Here is an 11,962-nt window from a genome sequence, read left to right on the forward strand (position 1 = left end):
CATATTTACTTTTATTGTATTACGAGCAGGAACCTTATATAATGGAAAGTGCTGTTTCATGAATTTCTCAAAGCCTTGACCTGCAAAAAATACATATATAAAAATATATAATAGTTTTAGTCTAAGGTATGTTTGAATGAATGGATACAATTCGACTATTATGTATTCAAAAAAATTCAAACTACCTTCAACATGCGAAAATGGCAAGTTATCTGCCACAATCATTTCTACTAATGATTGCGTGACTTTTTGATGCTTAGAGCCGCCTGAAGCATAGCTCTGTGCATTGGAAAGAACGCTTTTTATGTTTGGCTGACTAACTGTTGCCTGTTGACTGGTGCTGGCTATTTCGTTGTCACAGGACACCGTCTTGCTGCTGCTGATAATTTCGCTGCTGCTCACTTCAACACAACTGTCTTCCGATTCTTTGTTATTTTTGTTCGGAGCCTTCAACCCATCCAAAATTAATAATTGAAAGTAATTCTTTCTACGCTAAGAATTGTTTATCTTACCTTTGGAATTTCTCCATTCTTCGAATGTTTTAATTTTAGGTGTTGTATCATGTTTGAAGTATTATTGGAGCACTTTAGCACTTTGCAACACATCCTGCATTTAACTTCTGTAGTATTTTCTTTGGAAAATTGCTTCCACACATCGCTTCTTGGTGCCATTTTTACATTTGCTTGAATCTGTGCAATAAAATAATCGCGCACTAGCTGCCAACTAGCAAAATTGTATGTATAAGTATTATGTACCGGGTAGAGTGGCCACTTTGATGGTTGCTAATATTATTCGGTAGTTAGAGGGACAATTTCTGGATTACTTTATTTTGTTTCAAACGTTATTGCGTGAGTAAAATAGTAAATTTTTGATGGTTTGTTTTCGATTATTTTGAAAATTAATCGGTTAATCGTTCGATTAATCGGAAGGAAAATTTCGATACAATTAAACCGTTAACCGAAAGAAAATAGCCGATTATAATCGGTTTTTCGATTAATCGTGCCATCACTAGGTGGAAAGAGTCTGCTGCAGCAGAGATGGCGTTTGTGGCGCTAAGTAGCGGTTGCGAGGCAACTATTTGCCTCAAATTGAATTTTTATTTTTCTGCAGCAGCTAATGAGCGTTGCAGTTCTCTAATTTGTTTTTTTTTTTCAAATCATAAATTGACTTATCTGCTAGGGGTGTGCGGTCCATTTCTCCCTCGCTGGCTGAATCCATCTCGGTGCTGGTATCTGACGTTCCCATTGGATCGGTTGAAAATTCAATTGATGTTGCGTGTTTGTTGCTTCGAAGATTGTGGGGTTTCATCAGTGTCCATATATTTTCAGAGTATATTTGTAAGTTTTCGGCGTTTGTCTCGGAACAAATATTAAAAAATGTTGCGGCTGCAACTAACACTCGAAGGAAAACACAACGTATATGTGAACATGCATTTATTTATACGCAAGGTAAATGCGATACAAAGCTTGCAATGTTTTAATATCGAAAGATTATTACATTTTAGTATAAAATATGTATATTAAAAACCAAATTAATTCTTACTTGTTCGTTTGAATCCCTCGAACGATCTTTTCAAAATGAAGTCGAATAATAGATATAGATTTAAAGATCAAGTAACGCTTCATTCACAATTTTTCGTTGCAACGAAATATGTTTGAAGTGATGCCATACTTATAAAGTTTTCAAGGTTAAAAAATATTTTAGACCATACTTATAATGTTATGTTTACAATGCTTAGTAAAATATAAAAATTGTCATTTATTTAGCGACACTGGTCATTTGGATAGCTTAAAAAAAAAATATTTTTGAGAAAAAATATTAAGTAAATTTCTTACTCTCGGTGTCAACCCTATTCCGAAATACGCTGGAATGAATAGTACATACATATCTTGAGCTACATGTACTGTGAGTACATACAAAAAGAAATGCTGATTGAAATTAACAAAATGAAAATTTTTGTTACATAGAAGCGTGGCAACCCTGATCGAAAATATTTTCTGACCAAAGTTCCCAACAATACCTTTCATTTGACATCCATATTGCCATGTTTTATATAAATTGTGGACAATCAAAAATAAGTGGCAACCGTACACTATTATGCTAAGGGAAAACATTTTGTATATAGGGAAAGCATTGTTTAAGAACCTTGCCAATTTTCATTTTTATTGTCATGACCTTTTGGGCAGGTGACAAGGCAAAAACATATGTTTGTGTTGATATAAAGAGTGCTACGATTTAATAAATTTGTAAAAAAAATTAGAGATGTCTGCCGTCCGTGGTCCCCCACCTGTTCCAATTACATAAACATGCACTTTTCGTGCTCGGCAGCGTAGCTGATTTTTCCACGCCGCTAATGTCTGCGAAATAATGAGTGTATGCAAATGTACTCATGCTTAAATGAAAGATATAAATACATACATATGTATGTATGTAAATATACAAAACTTACACCTTTCCACTTTGCTACGGATATACGAATTTATCTATTTCACATAAATACTCACTTTTCTGGTGTTTCACCGCTCATATTTTTTGCAAATAATAGTGTTGACCAGCTGTTTTTACAACAATGCACTTTTCACCATGCATGGTAAGTTAACAAAAGCCTTTCGCTTGTCATTTTTGTCAGGAATGCCAACGTGCAACGACGATGACAAAATCACAACAATGAAGGGTGATCAATTGTCATTAGGGGTGTTCACAGTTCGTTCCAAATTGTGTCTGAAAATGTAGACGTCTACATTTTGAGACATTTTTAGCATCAAACTGTGAGCACCCCTTTCTAGCAGTCGTCGCAAAATCGTCTCAAAACTTTGCTGGTGTTGCCAGACATTTCTTGTTTGCGTGCATTGTTTATATGTCGCCTTTCGATTTTGTTTCTGAAAAATTGTAATTATTTAACTTAATTACCAATTCGTAATATTTGTTATTCCTTTTCCTTGACTTGTTTCTTTTCATCAGAAATTGCGCTCAAATTAAATGCAAATACGGAAAACGTGCCCAATAAATAAAAAAAATGTGATTAGTATTGCCATAATGCAACCCTGCTGCGAGGTTGCAAAATGTAGACGCGTAAAAAACATACCTTTGAGTGTGACAAAATGTAGACGGCGTCGTTTTCCAATTTTGTATGGGAAACAACAACACAACAGATTTTACGGTTAGAAAACGTCTTAAAATGTAGACGTCTACATTTTGAGACACTATTTGGAACGAACTGTGAGCACCCCAATTCTATTGCAAAACCGGAATAGGGTTGATAATCCTGATAGAGTTCTGGTTCAATTATTATCCGTTCTGTTTGTTTTGTTTCACGGATAATTTGGCCGCACAGTTTGGTAGCAGTGACAAATGAATTCATACACAAACAGATATTCTGTCATTGTTTCCTTTAAATTGCCTCAAATAAATCGCCTGTATGTTTTATGTGCATTTATTTAAATAGATATTATCTCGTTAATATAATTTTTTCCCATTTAATGAGTTAGTTTCTAAAATTTCTTTATCCCCGTGCTAGTAATATAAAGTTAGTGATACTGAGCTCGATAACCAAAGAAACACGACTATTGTCGCAAGCGTAAACGAAAAGAGAGTGTGGGTCGTTCATGTAACAGAGTGCGTAAACTTATAAGATTATCTGCTTGATAAAGTTATCGGTTTAGATGAATACCACTAATATGTAACGATATATTTCAAACCACACTATATACAGTAATAAACCTTTTCGCAGTTTTTCACCAATTGGTCCCCGAGGAGTACTTTTGGGTTGTGTGCAGCGTTTTCGTTTTTTGCACACGGCAGCACTTACTGTGGGGAAATTCGCATTATTATTAGAAAAATTTCTTCTCGGGAATAAAATATATGAAAAAATGTGATATTAGTGAACAAAAAGCATAATATTAATGCTAATTTAGGAATAATATCAATAGTTAAGTACATAATTAGCGCTTGTGTTTCTATAAACTGAAAAATTGAAATCGTAATTATAGCACTGAATGCAGTTTTCTTAACCCTTTCGCGGACACGTCGGCATGAGCCGACAAAACAGGTGGCTTAAACTGGGATATAAAAACACGTCGGACATAGGCGACGATGATTGTGTTGGTTTTATATGTAGTCGCATTTTTTGTGGCCCAACAGAAGCATTCGAATTTAACTTGGTGCCCCATTTTAGCTTTTTATATATTTTTGTCTTTAGTTATAACGGAAATTTTCGTGAGTGGTAAAAAAAAATCACGTCGGCGATAGCCGACACAGTTACATGTAATTTTCCACAGTCTCAACAAAAGTGTCGTAGTGTAAGGACGCAGTATTTTCGGTAAGTTCCATTTTCTCATTTTTAATTTTTTTGGCATTTAGACACTGAAATTAATTGATTTATAGAAATGGACTACGAAAAGCAACAAGAAAACTTAAGAAAAATGTTTCGTGAGTGTGATACTGATGACTCGTCGGAAGAGGACCCATATCAAACTGACGGCAATAATGACCCGGACTACATCAGTGAGTGTTATACGTCAAGTGAAGACGATATGAGTAATGACACTGAAAGTGCTTGCGCTGACAACGACGAAAAAGCGGGTCAAGATACAGACCCTGAAATGGAAGATGTGGAAGTTAATGAAACAGGGCTGGCAACAGGCAATACCGTTGACAAGGACTGGTATGAAACTACTTGCGAGACACCAAATTTTAATTTTGATTGTTTTTCCCCTGGTATTCAAATCGAAATAAGTGATACAGCATCTCCGATGAAAGTATTCGATCAAATTTTTATCGATAACATCATGGAACTACTTCTACGATGTACAAATGAATATGGATTGCAATTGTGTAATCAGCAGAGAGGTAGTCGTTTCAAAAGAGTGGTGAAATTTTCACCCGTCGATCGTCCCGAAATGTTGAAATTTATCGGTTTGTGTCTACTTCAAGGGCAAATCAGAGTTCCAAAAATTCGTCAGTTATTTTCCAAATCGGCTATATACTATCACCCGGCGTTCCCTGAGACGATGTCAGGCAGGAGATTTGAACAAATCTTGCGATGCCTTACTGTTAATCGTGTGAGAGGTGAATCCCATATGGCGAAGGTAGCTGATTTTATAACATTGATAAATAACAGCTTTCAAGCTGTGTTCAGTCCTTCTGAGCACATTGTGCTAGATGAATCGTTGTTACTGCATAAAGGGAGACTATTTTGCCGTCAGTACATAAAATCGAAAAGGGCGCGATTTGGAATAAAGTTCTTTGAACTATGTGACGCATCAACCTATGCTATGAATGTTGAAATATATAAAGGCAAACAGCCCAATCCCACAAACGGTTCAAAAATCGATTCAATCGTTAAACGACTTGTTGCTCCTTATTTAGGAAAGGGTCACCACCTATATTTGGACAACTTTTATAATAGTATTAGTTTGTCCAAAGTTATTGCTGCTCAAAACTCACACCACAGGGACGCTAAGAAGTAACCGTAAAGGCAACCCTATTTAAATAACAAAGAAGAAATTAAAAAAGGGTGATTATATCTGGAAAAGACAAGAAAACGTGTACGTATCGAAATGGCGTGACACAAGAGATGTTCTATGCATTTCCACCGGGTACAAACCACAAATGGTTGTAACAAAGAATCGATTTGGTGTAGAAAAATTAAAGCCAATTGAAATTGTCAAATATAATGAATTTATGGGTGGAGTAGATCGCACTGATCAAATGACTTCATATTATTCAAGTCCTCGTAAGACAATTCGGTGGTATAAAAAGGTAATTTTCCACATGATAGATTTGACAGTTTACAATTCTTACATATTGTACAAAATGAAATTTCCGGAAAAATCAAAAATGGATTTTTTATCTTTTCGGGAAGAATTAATATATTCGATGATAGACTTGCCAAAATAAAAATTTCATACAAATAAACCCAGTCGTAAACGTAAGTCGCCAATTCCAACACAAATTGATCATTTTTTTGGATGTCGTCAATGTTCAAAGAACGGCGTTCGTAAGGAAACCGGTGTTCGATGTGCAGGCTGTGAAGACAAACCTGGGCTATGTATTGGGAATTGATTTACCGATTGGCACCAACTATAGCAATCAAGTCCAGAATAAGTTCCTCAAATTTCATTTTTTCTTTTCTTATATTTTATTTATTAGGTTATAATTTCTTGAATATGCTTTTGTTATGAATATTAATTTTATGTACTTTGATAAAAACAAAATGAAATGACTATGAAATCGATTTTTTTCAATTCTTAAAATAAAATGTGTGATTATCAAACTAAATATTCTTGCATACTTATTTTCGCTATATTTTAATTTTACGGCTACTTATTTGGTAAAAAATGCTTTTATTTGTCGGATAATGTCAAAATAAGTATCTTATTGCATGAGAAGGGGCATGTGTCGGATATGTTCGACGTCAACCATAACCGACGTACCCCTATAGCAATAAATAGGACACGTCGGTATATGCCGACAAACTACCGAATTTCTGTTTTCAGTAAAATTTTAATACTCAATAAACGAGAAACCCATAACTGAAACCCAAATTTAAATATCTAATTTGTGAACACCAAATATCACTAGTGTCGTTCGGCGAACTTTTTCAAAAAATGTTGTGTCCGCGAAAGGGTTAAATGTAAGTTGAAGATTAAAAAATATCCATTGTAAGATTATATTTTTACGAAAAACGTGAGTTTTGTGTTATTTTGTGAATTTATCAAGTAAAGTTCTAAATTTCCGAATATATTAGCACTTTATTTTATGTAGTAGTAGCAAAGTTGAACAATGCAAACACCTTTTTATGGCGAATATGTCGAAAATGGCGGAAATGTCAAACAGCAAAATTACTCTCTAAGGTGAGAGTAAAAAGTGAGTAACAACAAAAACTAGGGGAACAAAAAAAGCACTTCTCCTGAAAAAACGTCAAGTGATCGCTTGACACTTTTCCCGATTTTACCAGAAGAAAAAGTTCGGGTAAAATCTTGCAACTTCATTCTCTACACAACTCTCCAAAAATCGCTCTCATTTGCAGGATTTTGGAGTACGGGATCATTTCTCCTGTAACTTCCTGCAAGTTCGTGTAAAAACCTGTAAGTTCATAGAGTACTGGGTCAGAGCTATTGTGATATTTTTCATATTTTGATATTTTTAGCCAATCAACTTTTTTTTCGTGCAACCCTGTGCTGAATTGAACGCAAAGTTGAACAATGCAAACACACTTTAATCGCATGTTGTTAATAGGGCTTTCGCACGCGGCGATTTTTCAGGCAACTTTTAGTTGAAAGCAAAAATCGCCTCGTCCGAACGGCCTTTCAACTAATCGCTTTCAACAAAGTTGGTCGCCAGCCAACTTTGAGCTCGTTCAACTTTTTTTCCTTGCAACCCTGTGTTTGCTTACATTCTGTATCAGTGTTGGGAAATAAAATTGTTCCTTCAGTACGAAATCTATACAATGTAATAGTGGGAAAATACTCTAATTTTACAGCGATGCTGATAAATAAACTCGATTTAGTTGAGATAGCTGAAAATCACACTCACTTTATTTTATATTTTTTCCGGAAGAGGCCATTTTATAGTCAGTGCTGCCTAAGCTGCTGACAGCAGTGATGCCACCACGACCAGCGTTGCCAGCAATGAAAATGGCAAGAAGGCGCACGGCTGCACCGATACATAAAATAATAGCTTCACAATAATGTTTACAAAAAGGTTAACAACTCGGCCAATCTGACATGTGATCGACCCCGATCAATTTACATCAAAATAGTGTTACTTATAACTACTTACATTCTAACTCAACGGATCTCTCATATCATCGTTGGTAAGCACACTACTGTCGTCTACACATAATTCATCATTCGATACATCGGTACATTGATTTGTATTTTCAGAAGGGGATATATCGGGCTTTACTAACCATTTCCGCATTCGATTGGCCTCGATTATACCATCTCGACATCGCGATTTACATATCTGTAATTTCCCAAAATTTTGTGAACTGTATATGGTCCCTTATACTTGTTTGTTCCAACTACAGTGTCCACATTTCGGACAACGACAAAGTCACCGACCTCGTAGGTTTTGGAAGGCCTACTATGCTTTAGGAAATAGTTCAGATTATATTCCTGCGATTTATCGATTGCTTTCGATGCGTTTTCCCGTATTAAAGTCAAGTCTCGGTCAGCCTCTAAATCATCTTTGTCACTCAAATACTCAGTTAATTCGTCCACTTGTTCACCTCGCTGCTCAACTCCAAACAAAAGCATGCTAGGAGTATTCTTAGTCGTACTATGGATTGAATTATTAATCGCGTATTCCACTTGCATCAATTTATTAGCCCAATCGGCATGACTAACTGGGTCACTCAACTTTCCTAACATTGCCTTAATCACTCTATTGACTCTTTCCACTTGCCCATTTTCCTGTGGCGAAGCAACTGCTACTTTTACGTGAGCTATATTACGTTTCAACAAAAAATTTTCGAATTCTAATGATGTGAAGCATGTACCACGGTCAGATATGATACGTCGTGGTCGACTATAATAACTAAAGTATTTATCCAGTGCCGCGATTACTAATCGCGTACTGGTTGAGTTGGTCGGGTATAGCTTAACGAAGTTCGTAAACGCGTCGATGACGACTAATATATGCTTTCTTTTTGAGTTAATACACGGCAGTGGACCAAAGTGGTCAATGTGAACTGAGTCAAAGGGTACCGGTTTTTTCTTTATGTTAAATAAGTTTCTCTCCGTTTCCCGTACGGGCGTCGCATGCATAATACATTTGATGCAATTCTGGACAAAATATTCGATCTTTTGTCGCCTACGCGGAAACCAATAGTACATCCTAATCTTGTCATAGCACTTGTCAACCGATTGATGACCGATCTTTTCGTGTATTAACCTTATAACATTATCCTCCATCTCCTTGGGGACATATAACATTCTCTGTTTCCCGTCTTTTAGCCGATAGACAAGTCCATCTGCTAACTCAAAATTATCAATCTCGCAACTTTCCTCCGGATCTTTAGGCCCTTGATAATCTCATCACGTTCCTGTGCGACCCGGATATGGAAATCAACATCCCCCGCATCTAAAACGGATGCAATCTGGCACCGACTGAGAGCGTCAACATGACTCATGGAGGCGCCCCTCCTGTGTTGTATATGATAATTGTAGTTCTCTAATTCTAACGCCCATCTAGCAATACGCTGATTAACTTGCTTTTTGCTTAACGTCATAGTCAGCGAGTTACAATCAGTGACTATCTTGAATTCTATGCCCTCTAGGTACACCCGAAACCTTCTCAAAGCATATATTATGGCAAGTGTCTCTAGCTCAAAGCTATGGTATCTAGCCTCAGCGTCAAAAGTAGTTTTTGAGAAGAACGATATAGGGTGGAATCTGCCATCATTCTGTTTCTGCAGCAACACGGCGCCAAAGCCGACGGTGCTAGCATCGCAATGCAGTTCCGTTTCTCGTTTAGGGTTATAAATGGTAAGTACCGGGGCTTCAACTAATTTTGACTTTAGGAAGTTAAATGCCTCAAGACATTGTTTATTAAATTCAAAGTTAGTATTCTGCTTTAGGAGGTTTTGTAGTGGTTTAGCGACCCTCGAAAAAGATGGTATAAAACGTCGGAAATACGAGAAAAGTCCTAAACATGAATGCAACTCCTTTTGGTTCTTCGGCACTGGGTATTTTTTATAGCGGCAATGTGAGACTCACTTAACGATATACCAACGGGAGTTACTGAATATCCTAAATACTCTATTCTATTATATCCAAATCTACATTTTTTGAGGTTAAGCTTTAAATCTCGTGAGGTAATGCGCTGAAGCACCTCCTTAACCCTAGAACACACACCCGGGTACAAATGTATCCACTTTCAACTTTGAAGTGTTGTAACTTTTGAACCGCTATAGCTCTATACCGCTAACTTCGGATCTTCGGAAGATTATTTAGTTTTGAGTTCAAATTCAAAATTTGAACCAGATCGGACCATTGGTTCAGGAGCTACAGCCTTCCAAACACATTATATACGTAAACACACACCCGGGATACGTTTGTACCCCAATAGTAAAAATCCTCATAATAATAAAAAAAAAACATTTTTTATATTATTTTTTTATTTGAAAAATTAAAAATATTCATTTCACACATTATATTATTGACTTTTATTATAAAAATTATAAAAATGCATCTTATATCTAAGGAAAATCATGGCAAATAGAGCAATTTGTTGATGTGACCGAATGTTCAAGACACATTGGCTTCTTACATTTGTCGCACAGCTTTCTGGTTTTTCTACGGCGTTTTTCCTCTTGTGCGTAACATAAATAGCAAGATCCGGACACAGGTTTTGGCGTGCGCGCTGCGGCAGATGTTGATGCTGCTGTTGACACCATTGATTCCACCGGTCGGTTGAAATATGCTTCAATAGCAATTTTAGTCGAAAAATTTCGCGTCACTTGACGATTTATGGCTCTGGCTTCAATAATGGGCATACACAATGCTTCAGCCAAGCTGCGCAGGATCTGCTTACGCTTGTTGTTTGTTCTCCAAGGCAACATAGGGTTATTCAAATCGTAGACAATGTAGGCTGCAAGAGCTGTAATGTCCAACATGTTGAAGAACATCGCTAGTGGCCATCGTTTTGTTTGTCTTTGTGTTGGATATTCCGCAAACATTTGGTCCATTCGATCAACACCACCTTTGGTACGATTATAATATTCAATTATTTCAGGTTTCCCACTGTCAGCTATTTCAGCATCATTATGCATGGTCGAAAGCAAAATTACTGCTTTATTTTTTTTGGGAACATAAGAGCACATTGTCACATTATTTTTGAAGCCAAATGTCGTTGAACCAATTGTCCTGTTTTTGTTCTGCTTCATTTCTTGAGGAATATATGATTTGTTTTTGCGCAAAGTTCCAACGATCGTGAGTTTCCAGGTGAGAAGCAGTTCTGCAACTGGCAAGGTCGTAAACAAATTGTCCATTGTAATGTTTCGGCCACTTCCTTGGTATTTGGCAGACAAATCCTTCACCACTCGTTCGCCTTGGTTCGTTTCCCTACCAGTTTCTGCTTGGCCAGTATATATTTGTCCATGCAGTGGATATGCATTTGTGGCATCGCAAATCCACCAAACCTTGATACCATATTTAGCAGGTTTTGACGGTATGTACTGCGTAAACCGTGTGCGTCCACGGTAAGGAAATAATTGTTCATCAATCGTCAAGCATGAGCTGGGCTTGTAATGTGCAGCAAGATTATTGTTCATCATCGTCCACAACTCACTGATCGGTGCTGCTTTATCAGTTAGTAAGCGTGTTGCACGAGTGTTTTTATCGTCAAATCTTAGGAACCGCAATATCGAACAGAAACGGTTGACTCCCATTGTGGCGCGATATAAAGGATAGTTTTTGACGCTCCATAAATCTCGAACATGTTCTCCATTGCTATGGTTCGCACCAGTCATAATAAGTATGCCAAAAAATGCATACAGCTCTGTTATTGACACAGGCGTCCATGACTTAGGAGTTGTGTTTGGATGCGCATTGTTGTAAGCATTATAAGTTTCTTTTGCTAACTTATTTGTGTGGCGCATAATTATATCAGCCATTTCAACGTTCATGAAACATTTGAATGTTTGCTCTATTGACAACATTTCAGTGCATCTAGCTGGTCCAGAACGTTCTCTTATAATATTTTGTCTGAGTACCTGACGACTTACATTTGGTTCTTTCATCCACTCAGTACCATCACGTGCAACAAATTTTTCGGCACTAGCAGGTAATTCATTATTTTCTTCTACTTCTTCTTCTTCATCGTCTTCTTCATCATCCTCATAGTCCGCATAATCAGGTAATACTTCTGCGGCACTTTGCGAAACTTCAGCATCGTCATCAGCAATTTCAATGTCATTGATTTGAATTTCTTCTTCATCTTCTGAGTCAAAGTCATA

This window comes from Rhagoletis zephyria, unplaced genomic scaffold (assembly GCF_001687245.7).
Source record: "Rhagoletis zephyria isolate East Lansing unplaced genomic scaffold, Rhagoletis_zephyria_1.1 Rzeph_scaffold_04739, whole genome shotgun sequence".
In the NCBI taxonomy this organism is placed as follows: domain Eukaryota; kingdom Metazoa; phylum Arthropoda; class Insecta; order Diptera; family Tephritidae; genus Rhagoletis; species Rhagoletis zephyria.